Below are 11,935 nucleotides of genomic sequence, written 5' to 3'. Positions count from 1 at the left end.
TGGAGGATAGACTGGAGTGGGGAGAGACATTAATCAAGGAGACCAATTTATAGGTTGTTGCCTATGTGAAAATTAATAAGGGCCTGAAATAAAGTAGTATCTGTGTAAGTAGAGAGCAGAGATTGGGTTCAAGAGGTGTTTTGTAGGCAGAAATGGCAATATTTAAAAACTGATTGTGAGAGAATGAATAGTTGAGGATAATTCCAAGCTTATAAACCTGGTAGACTTGAAGAATGGTGCCTTTGACAGAAAGGGAAATTTGGAAGAGGTAAGAGTTTGGCAGGGGGCAGGGGGCAAGATCTATTTTGGACATATAGAGTTTGAGATAAGTAGGATATTTAGCTTGAATTGTCCAATAGGCAATTGTTCATGTGGAACTGAAGTTCAAAGGAAATATTGGGGCTAGTTACATAAATATTTGAAACATTCATACAGATGATAAATAAATCTATGGGTGTTGATAGGAGTAATTGTGAAAAGGGAAGAAAAGAGGACATAAGACAGAATTTTGGAAACCCTGGGGACACGCAATGGATGATGAGCTAGCAAGAAGACTAAGAAGAAATGGTCAGACAAAAGGAAAACTCGGAGACAGCAATTGTTGCATCACAAAACCCCAGAAATGAGAGAGTATAAGAGAGAAGAGAGCGGTCAACAGTGTCAAATGAAGCAGATAAGAGAATTGCCCAGGATCATCACTTTCCTGGGTCTTATAGCCTGTCTGTGTGAAAGGAAGGACTTCCTCACTCCAAGATCAGCTCACTATCCATTGCAAATTTCCACTCATTTCAAAGTATACAAGTATACCTATTTGATATTTCTAAATAATTTTGCCATTTAAAATGAGTTCTATTTAAGTTGTTCATTTTAGTTTAATACAATAAGCAATTATTAAGCTCTTTATACATGTAAGGCATGTGCTGGGAGCTAGAGAGACAGAAAAAAAGGCAAAACATTCCATGACACCCACCCCCTTCTAATGTATCTCATGAATCGTCTCACTTTCTCAACATGTTGAGGCTGTGTCCTACCCAGTTGGCTTAAACAGATAGGCAGTGTCCCCTCCAAAATCAGGCAGTGAATTTTTTGGAACAGACTTAAGTTGACTACCTTTCAGTTTATTCCCTTGAAAGCAGCAAAGTACAAGTTATGTTTCATATTTTGTAGCTAGTTATTCTGTGATTTTACCTTCTCCTTTCAGTTTTCTATATGGTCTGCCAAAGCTATGTGCTTCTCTATCTTATTCATTTGTGCTGATGATGTTTCTAATTTTAATCCTATTGAAGTTAGGACTGGATGCTGGCCAAGAAAGTGATCACTTGTTTTGTGTGTCCTTTGTCTTCTAAACTTTGTAAGGCACATTGTAGCATTCAGTAAATATATGATGATGTTTATGGGACAATGATTGGGAGGAATTGTAGTATAATAAAAAGAGCAATGGACCTCTAAGGTGCCTTCAAGCTCTAAAATTCTAAGGTTTTTGACCACAGGAGTCAGAAAGCTTAGATCTTGATTCTGGTTCCACCATTTAACTGTATAACTTGAATATATCATCTATAATCTCTGAGAAAGTTTCCTTATATGTAAAGGAAAGATAATCTTTATCTTGCTTATTTCAAGGAGTAAGGAGTATCATTTGAATGTGGTATAAATTATATGTTTGAAGTTACTCTAAAAAGTATTAGGTAATATGCAAAAGTCTAATCTCAGAGTTAACACATTGTTAATTAGCCATTCAACATTGATATTTATTTAAACAAAGGACATTGCATAATATTAAGAGAAATTGGCAAAAGTTTATGGAGAGCTCTCTGCTTCTGCCAAAACTGCTGCCTCTTCTACTCCTTCTGCCCGGACCCCTGGAATCCAGGCACACTCCCACCAAGAAGCCAAGATGTCGAGCAAACGGGCCAAGGCTAAAACCACAAAAAAGCGTCCCCAGAGGGCCACGTCCAATGTTTTTGCCATGTTTGACCAGTCTCAGATTCAGGAATTCAAAGAGGCTTTCAACATGATTGACCAGAATCGAGATGGATTCATTGACAAGGAGGATCTCCATGACATGCTGGCCTCCCTTGGGAAGATGGGAAGAACCCTACAGATGAATACCTAGAAGGGATGATGAGTGAGGCCCCTGGGCCCATCAAATTTACCATGTTCCTGACCATGTTTGGAGAGAAGTTGAATGGGATGGACCCCGAGGATGTTATCCGAAATGCTTTTGCCTGCTTTGATGAGGAGGCCTCAGGAGTCATCCACGAGGACCACCTTCGGGAGCTGCTCACCACCATGGGTGACCGATTCACAGATGAGGAGGTGGATGAGATGTATCGAGAGGCACCCATTGGCAAGAAGGGCAACTTCAACTATGTGGAGTTCACCCGGATCCTGAAACATGGGGCCAAGGACAAAGATGACTAATCACCACACTCTCCTAGTTCCTTGTGCCTACCACACCCTTGCCACCCCACTCCCACCTTCCATGCTCCTCATGCCCCTTGCATTCCACACGGCTGCCATGTACCAGGAAGGTTGATGAGCTCTTGCCTGGACCTAGATCTGACACATTTGCAGAACAAGAAGGCTGAGAGCCCCCGGGCTTTGGGGGATGGGTGTCCCTTGGCTCTAGTTGAAGGGGATAGGACCTCAGGCTTCTAGCTTTCCTGAGGCGACATTCAGGGGAAGGTGGAGCTCTTCCTTGGCAAGTACCAACCCTGGCTTCCAGGAGATACTTGCTTCACCACTTATCCCCCCATACTACAGTCCAAAGCCCCAAACAAGGGAAGGACCAGTCCAAGTCAGCTGACCAAAGATGACCACCTGCCTTTTTCCAATGGCCTCCAGGGACCAACTTTCCCTCACACCTGGTCCCTTGCCACCGCCTTATCTGGTTAGTGTGGAAGAAGGGCATATTTCATGATGACACATTTCTTGTTCTTATAAGGGGACCCTAAAACATTCCTCCTCCTCTGTTGTGTCCCCTGCACACACCCTGCCCCTTCAACATCATTCACCTGTCTCACAGAAGGTACACAAAGGAGAGAAGCATGACACAAACACCCTGTCCAGCTTCCAGACAGGGCGTCCAAGGAAGTGTATCATATTGGGTGTGCACCCATGCATGTTAAAGAGTATGGCTTGTGTGAATCCATGTGTATGTGTGATTATATGTTTATGTACGTGTAAAAAAAAAAGTTTATGGAGAAAAAAATTCACCTGGCTTATTTAATAAATAAAATTTAATAAACTGAGGTGGGTAGAACTGAAAGCTAATTAATGAAAGATATTGCTATTTTCATAAAGCATGAGAAAGTATCAGAACATACCACATGATTGACTTATAACCCAGGATGAGAATTAATAAGCTAATGAATTAAGCAGCAGTTAGTGAGGCGGTCATCCATAAAATCTATTACATATGTATTATAGATTTTAAACTTTTTACAAAAGTAAAGTATGATGATTATAAGGAGGAGGAAGATGATATCGCTGTCATAGGAACAATTTTGTACTATGTTCAATTAATAGTGAGGATAGCAAGAGAAGTATAAAAAGTTGACATAAATTTGTATAGAATGAAGTAGATCCAAGAAAACAATAAATACAATGACTACAATAATGTAAACTGTAAAAAAAAAGCTGCAATAATATTAAAAGTGAATGAAAAAGAAAACTAAAGACCCTTATCCCCAATGAAGTTTGATGGAAAAATTTTAAGAAAGTATTACCACAAATGTTATAACAATATATCACTGAGATCATAGTCTATGACCAGGTTGAATATACCAGGAATTCAGGTTTGGTTTAATCTTAACAACCATTTTAATACCAAATTCAGTGAAAATCATATTATTATATCAATAGATGCAAAAAAAAAGCTTTTTTGAAAATACAACACTGATTTCCATTTTAAAAAGAATATTAGAATTTATAGAAATAAGTTGACCTTCCCTTAAATGATAAGTAGTATATATCTAAAATCATGAGTTACCATTATATATTACAGAGTTTGCTAGAATCTTTTCAATTAAATAAAAATTGAAACAAGGACATGCACTGTCACCACTTGTATTTTATATAGTATTAGAAATACTAACTATCATAATAAAATATGAAAAATAATTTGAGGGAAACTCTAAGAAGAAACAAAATAATATTTTTGCAAGTATGATCACGTGCTTAAAGAACCTAAAGTGTCAAATTTAATTGAAATTAATAACTTTAATGAAGTATATAAAATAAATCTACTATGTAATACCAATAAAAACTACCAAAAAGAAAAAGAAAATTTCACTCAAAAACTAGAAACTAGAAAATTTTAAAAATTCAACTACTGGGATAAAGATTCAATATTTATTTATTTACATATTTGTTTGTTGGTTTATTTATTTACTTTTTGGTGGCGCAATGAGGGTTAAGTGACTTGCCCAGAGTCATACAGCTAGTGTCAAGTGTCTGAGGCCGGATTTGAACTCAGGTCCTTCTGAATCCAGGGAAGGTGCTTTATCCACTGTGCCACCTAGCTGCCCAAGACTCAATATTTATTTAAAAAAAAACTTTTAGGAAAATTGGACATCAACATGAAAGAAAGTTGATTTCTACCCAAATGGTTATGAGACCAAGATATAAAAGACCACAACATAAACAACTGGAAAAACATGGGAAAGATACCTATTAGCTCTAGGAATAGAAGAAAAATTCATGATCAAACAAGACAGAATCACAGAAAATAAAATGGATAATTTTGATTACATAAAATTTTAAAAATTTTTGCACAAACTAACCCAATAAGAGGGGAAAATATTGCTACAAGCTTCTTCTGAAAGTGTTTCATTTCCATGATATATATAAGGAATGAATTAAGAATATGAATAGTTATAGTTTTTAATAAAATAATCATAACTATTTAGAGAAATATAGCTTCCATAGTTTCCTTTATGTCCGAACAAAATTCCACCCTCCTGTAGGAAACCTTCCCCAAGTGGCTTCCCTCCGTTAGTTATTTCCTACTTATCCTATATTTGTTTGGATGTTGTCTCCTGCATTAAACTGTAAGCCCCTTGATGGCAGGTACTGGTTTTTGCTCCTTTTTTTAACTTTGGTGCTTAGCACTGTATCTATAATATAGTAGGCACTTAATAAATGTGTATTAAATAATTGCTTAATAAAGGAGTTGTAGGATTCTACTTCACATCTATAAGACTGTCAAAGATGACCCAAAAAAAGGGAAATGATAAATGTTGCGGAAGCTGTAGGAAAAACAGACACATTGAAGTACTTTGGGAGACTTGTGAATAGGTGGAACCACTCTTGAAAGCAGTTTAAAATTATAACAAAAAGAGCCTAAGCATTGAATGCCCTTTGATTCAGCTATACCACTACTAGGCCTTTAGCCAAAAGAGATCAACAAAATAAGAAAATATAAGAAAATTATGGCAAATCTTATTGTGATGTCAAAAATCTAGAAATTAAAGTGATGCCTATCAGTTGAGGAATGGCTGAATAAATGGAGATAGACCAAAATGTGTGTGTGTGGGCGGTGTGTGTGTGTGTGTGTGTGTGTGTGTGTGTGAGAAATGGAATACTATTATGCTATAAGAGATGAGGAACTAGATTATTTCAAAAAGATATGAAAAGACATATATGAACTAATGTACAGTAACTAAAACCAGAACAATTTATAATAAGACATTAACAATATAAAAACAATTTTGAAGACATTTATAAACTGATGAAGAATGAAATGAATAGAACCAAGAGACTAAAGAGCTTTGAGTTTAAGAAATATGATTAAGGGGCAGGTAGGTGGCACAATGGATAGAGCACTGGTCCTGGATTCAGGAGGACCTGAGTTCAAATCCGGCCTCAGACACTTAACACTTACTAGCTGTGTGACCCTGGGCAAGTCACTTAACCCCAATTGCCTCACAAAAAACAAACAAAAAAAAAAAAGAAAGAACTATGATTAAAACAATGACCACTCATAATTATAGAGGAATAACGATCAAATATATTATCTACCTCCTGACATGAAGGTGATATATTTAGGGTGCAGAACAAGACACACGCTCTCTCTCTCTCTCTCTCTCTCTCTCTCTCTCTCTCTATATATATATATATATATATATATATATATATATATATATATATATATATACACACATATATACGTTTATATTCAAACAATAAGGTATTTGGTTTGGTGATACTGTGTATATTTATTATAATAAATGTTCTTATCTCTTCATTCCTGCTGGAATGGAGAGTGGGAGGAAAAGAAAATAGATTTCTGTTCATTGAAAAACAATTTAAATAGCAAGGTGAAGGGAAGTGCCACAGATGTGGAATGTTGGATGCATTTTCAGATGAGATCACTGAATTGTTTTTGCTGTTTTACTTTGTTACAACAGAGCTCTTATGCAGTGAGGGTAATATGGAAAAGTTTGAGATATAAAAACAAAATAAGTCAATAAAACATTTTGTAAAAGTGAATGTTGGCAAAATTACAAAGAATAAGCATGACTTTAAAGAGCTTTGAGAAGATACCAACATTCTATTCTTTTGTAGAGGTGGAAGGTTCAAGGGTTTGGTACATTGTACATATTTTCAGACTTGTTCAATGTGTTGATCAGTTTTGCTGATTTTCCTCTTTCTTTTTTTTCCTTTTGAAATATTATTTGTTATATGATAGAGGCTGTGAGAGAGATGCAGGGTTGAGGAAAGGGTTTTGATAGTGTAAAAAAAAATCAACAAAATGTATTTTTAAAAACTCTAAACAAACAATTAACCATATGAAAGAATACTCCAAGTCACTACTAATAAAATGAAAATCAAAACAATATTGATATTCCCTTTATACCCAGAAAATTGGCAAAAATAATAAAAATGAGAACATTTAGTTTTGGATCAGGTGTAGAAAAATAGGCACAAAAATTCATTATGGCTAGAACTGTGAATAAATTCAGCCATTTTGGAAGACTATTTATTATTATGCAAACCAAGTAGCTAACATCTCCATACCCTTGGACCTAGAGATTACACTGCTAGACATATACCCCCAAGAAGTTACTTGGAAAAAAGGCTCTCAATCATCTACACCAAAATATTTTATTAGCACTTTGTAGCAATAAACTAGAAAAAAAATAATAAAGGAGTTACCCACCGACTGGGTAAGAGATAAACAAATTGTGATGGATAGCAACAATAATAGTAATAGCCCATATCTATATAGTAACTACTATGTGCCAGATACTATGGTAATTTATAAATATTATTTCATTTGATCCTCACAACTACCCTGAGAGGTAGTTGCTATTATTATACCCATTTTACAAATTGGGGAAACTGGGACAAAGGGATGTTGTGACTTGCTCAGAGTAACATAACTAATGTGTTTGAGGACAAATTTGAACTCACATCTTCCTGTCACCAGGTCCAGAGTTCCACTGTATCACCTTGCTATGGATATTACTGTACTGTAGCAATTAATATAATAAACAGAGAAGAATGGAAAGATATGAAATGAACAAATATGATATGAACAGAGTCAAGAAAAGAAATAAACAATCACTACAATAATGTAAGTAGAAAGGAAAACCACAATTGAAAAATTAATGTTGGAGGGCAGAGCCAAGATGGCAGCGGAAAGGCAGTGACTTCCTCAGCTCTCCACAAGACACCTCCAAATACCTTCAAATAATGCCATTGGCATGAGTGGTTGGCCATGGGGAAATTATAGGGGCCTCTTTGCTGGCTCTGAGGCAGGACTCTGTTGTTTTGCCCCTTCTCAGATCCAGGTCACAGTGTTGGGTAGTGGTCTCAGGTAGGAGAGGAACACGGGCACACTGGAGCTTGAGCTCTGTTCTGAGTTTCAGAGTAGAAAAGCAGGCCTGTGGTTGCTTACAGACCAGAACACAGGCTTAAATCATACCACCTTATAAGAATTAAGGACTTACAAATTCCTAGAAGTATCTTGGAAAACAGCTGCTCAAACTCCGTGAAGCTTGGGACAGTGCACCCTCCTCCCTGGAATCAGTGACCCACTTTAACAGAGTTAAAAGTCAAGAAATGGTCTGGGAGGGGCAGCTAGGTGGCACATTTGGGGACCAATTTTTAATTGGGGAGTGTTAGCTAAGTGGCTCACCGCAATATTGGGACAAGGAAGGAGACCGGCAACCTCCCTCAAAACAGAACAGGATTTATTTTAACAAGAACAAACTTAAAAAAATAAAAATAAAAATAAACAGGATCAGTAGGATCAAGGGAAAGGAAATAAAATGGGGAAAGGGAAATTATAATACCTGAAAAAAATACCACCGCCCAGGAATCAGCTGAGAATAAGCAGCAGAATACCTGTCGCCTTCCAGCTTTCCCCTTGCAAGCCCAATTCTCTTCCCCCAATCCAAGAAAACACTCCACACAGCCCCAGCCAATGGGATGGCTGCTCTGACAGTCACATGACTGCCCTCACTAGGCTTCCAATAATTATAATTTTGGCAGGCCCATGTAGTCATTGGCAAGTGGTGATGACATGAGGTGCCAGGGCCATGGTAACAGCTACAACCAGTGGTTGGAGCACCGTGCAGTTTGCTGAGCCCTAGGCCAGTGTGCATCAAGCCATAAAAACCTCAAATAGCAATGAATTCTTTATACACAATAGATAAAGCACTGGCCCTGAATTCAGGAGGACCTGAGTTCAAATCCGGACTCAGATACTTGACACTAGCTGTGTGACACTGGGCAAATCACTTAACCCTCATTGACCACCCACCAAAAAAAGCAATGTTGATACCTCCCTAGAGACTCCTGAGGACTATTCTGAATCAGAAACATTGACTTAGGTTCAGATTGGGAGAGGGGACAGTTAGAAGCAAAACATTTTTGAGAAGGGATAAGGTGAAAAAAGATAGAAAATAAACATCATGGAGAGAGAATAGGATGGAGGGAAATATACTTAGCAATAGTAACTGTGAAAGAAAATGAAGCAAGTTTATCTGACAGGCCTCAGTTCTCAAATTTGTTAAAATAAGAGCCATTCCCCAATTGATAGATGATCAAAAGATATGACCTTTTCAGATGAAATAATTGAAGCTACCTATAGCCATATGAAAAAAAAAATGCTCTAACTCACTACTGATTGGAGAGATGCAGGTCAAAACAATTTTGGGATACTACCTCACACCTATTGGACTAGATAATAGAACAGCAGGGGAAAATGACAAATGTTGTAGGGGATATGGGGAAAATGAGACATAAATGCACTCTTGGTAAAGTAAACTGATTCAAACATTCTGTAGAGCAATTTGGAACTATGGCCAAAGGACTATAAAACTATATATTGACTTTGATCTAGTAATACCACTACTAGGTTGGTATCCAAAAAGAGATAAAAAACCAAAAAAATTGAATTTGAAATTGAGGAGATACCCATCAATTGGGGAATGACTGAACAAATTGTGGGATGAGAATATGATGAAACACTATTGTGCTATAAGAAATGATGATCAGGATGCTATCAGAAAAACCTGGAAAGACTTACATGAGCTGATGCAAAGTGAAATGTACTGTATATAAAATAACAGCAATATTGTAAGTTGATCAGCTGTGAATGACTTAGCTATTTTCATTAATACAAGAATCCAAGACAACTCTGAAGGACTTATGAAAAATGTAATCCATCTCCAGAGAAAGAACTGATGGTATCTGAATACAAATTGAAGCACAATTTTATTTTAGTTCCTTTTTCTAAAGTTTTTTTGTCTGTTCTCTTTTACAATCTGACTAATGCGGAAATGTTTTGCATGACTACACATATATAACTTATATTGAATTGTATGTGTTCTTAAGGGGGGTTGGGGAGGAAGGAAGGAAGAGAATTTGGAACACAAAGTTTTAAAAATTGATGTTAAATTTTTTTACATGTAATTTGGGAAAAATAAAATTCTAAATAAATTAACTAAAAAAGAAAAAAATTTTTAAAAGAAAATGAATATTGCAAATTACAAAAAACCTGGCCTCAAAGAAGAGACATGCTAACACACCTTCCTCAACTCCTTTTCAAAGGTAGGGCTTTCAGAGTTCTAAAACATTGCATATAACATCACTTTTTAATGTATTATGACCATTTTTGATGAATATTTTTTCTTTTTAAAATATTATTTGTCATAAGAGGAAATTGGGGGAGGAGAGAAATGGAATGGAATGGAACAAAAGGAAGTCTAAACAATGTAAAAACAAAAATATGAACAAAATTATTTTTAAATTGCCCATACTCACTCCATTACTGTGAATACTATCTAAAGACTGGGGTGAGGGGGCAAGGAGGGTTAAAGACTTGTTCACAGCTAAAATGAACAATGAAGAGGTATACAAATAAATAATCTGCATAAATATATCATTCAAAAGTAGGTAGAAAGTAAGAAATTGAATTTTTTACTTTAACCAGCAAAGGCTTTTTTGAAGATAAAGGGCTGAGTTCAAATATAAAGGTTCTAGTACATATATAGAGTACTGAAACTGAAGTTAGGAATACTCATCTTCATGAGTTCAAATCTGGCCTCACCAACTGTGTGACCCTATACAACTCACTTAGCCCTATTTACCTCCATTCCTCATCTGTAAAATGAGTTGGAGAAGTAAATGGCAAAGCACTTTAGTATCTTTGCCAAGAAAACCCCAAATGGAGTCACAAAGAGTTGGATATGACTGAAACAAGTGAACAATATCCAGCTTCTACTGCAGTCCTACATTGATACCCCATTGTGGATGAAAGGTAAGCCTGAATTCTGAAAAATTATACAAGCATCATCTAAATTCTAGCACTTTCTAACTCTGCCACTGACTAGTTTCAACCTATATGAGTCTTAATTTCTAGATCTATAAGATAACTTTTGATGATTTGGGGTTTTTAATCATTTTATAGACTATTGAAGATTGGGGGGGTAATAGTAAATATGTTACCTTGTTTTTATGGGATTTAAAATTTTTAATTCTGTTTTAAAAACATTATAATAATAATTTTTGATTGTCTGGAAAACTAAAGAAATGGTAAAACCAAAGGAATTACTGGCTTTATCATTCACAAAGAAATATAACTGAACTCATCGATTGATTATATTGATTAAATTTGATAATATTTAAGAAAAAATTAAGTAAAAAGAAAAAACACTAGCACAGTGCCTGACACATAGAGTTGTTGCTATATGGATTTTAATCCTTTCCATTTTCCTCTGTAAATGGAAAAATGTAATTAAATGTTGACACAGAGCAAGAATTGCCCTATTAATGAAACCTCGATTTTCATAATATTTAATATACTGTGTATGCTATAGATTTTGGATACTGAATGCAAAAATTCAAATATTTTATTTTCAAGTGGAATAACATTAAACGAATAATACTGAAGCATTCTCAAAGCCATTATTGTAGTATTTCTAACTTCATAGCTAAAACGTTTAGTAAATGTAAGCAGGAAATTTGACCTACTTCTATTTTGACCTTTCCTAATTCTTCTTTCAAGGCTCATTTCCAGTACTACCACCTCTGTGAGGTTGTCCTTGATTCTCGCACATGTACATATTCCCTACTATTCAAATTTTCCTTGAGAACTTTGGCTTTCTCCTTTGTTCCATATGTTGAATATTCTTGTATATATCATATGCCCCTCACTCACTGAAATAAATGCATGTTGCTCCTTGAGAGCAAGTACTGTGTCATTGTACATGCCCACAATACTAATCAGCAGCTCAATAAATACCCAATATTTATCAGATGCTTAGTAATAGTTAGTTGTCAGCAGGTCCCATCAAGTTAAACTGGTTTATACCAGAGGTCAGGCAAGGATTGTGTGCCTTTTGTCCTAACCTAGATTGAATAAGTTGTTTCCAGAACGCAGACCACCTAGTGATGATTTGGGAAGGGAAGGGGGGGGGTGATA

General features: G+C 36.0%; 1 pseudogene; it reads left to right on the top strand.

Moving 5' to 3' along the window:
• Window positions 1-1,864: 1,864 nt before the first annotated feature.
• Window positions 1,865-2,729, top strand: LOC122749591 (annotated as a pseudogene).
• The last annotated feature ends 9,206 nt before the right edge of the window (window positions 2,730-11,935 follow it).

Source organism: Dromiciops gliroides, chromosome 3 (genome assembly GCF_019393635.1).
Source record: "Dromiciops gliroides isolate mDroGli1 chromosome 3, mDroGli1.pri, whole genome shotgun sequence".
NCBI classification, from domain to species: Eukaryota; Metazoa; Chordata; class Mammalia; order Microbiotheria; family Microbiotheriidae; genus Dromiciops; species Dromiciops gliroides.
This window is presented reverse-complemented; position numbering and strand designations above follow the sequence as displayed.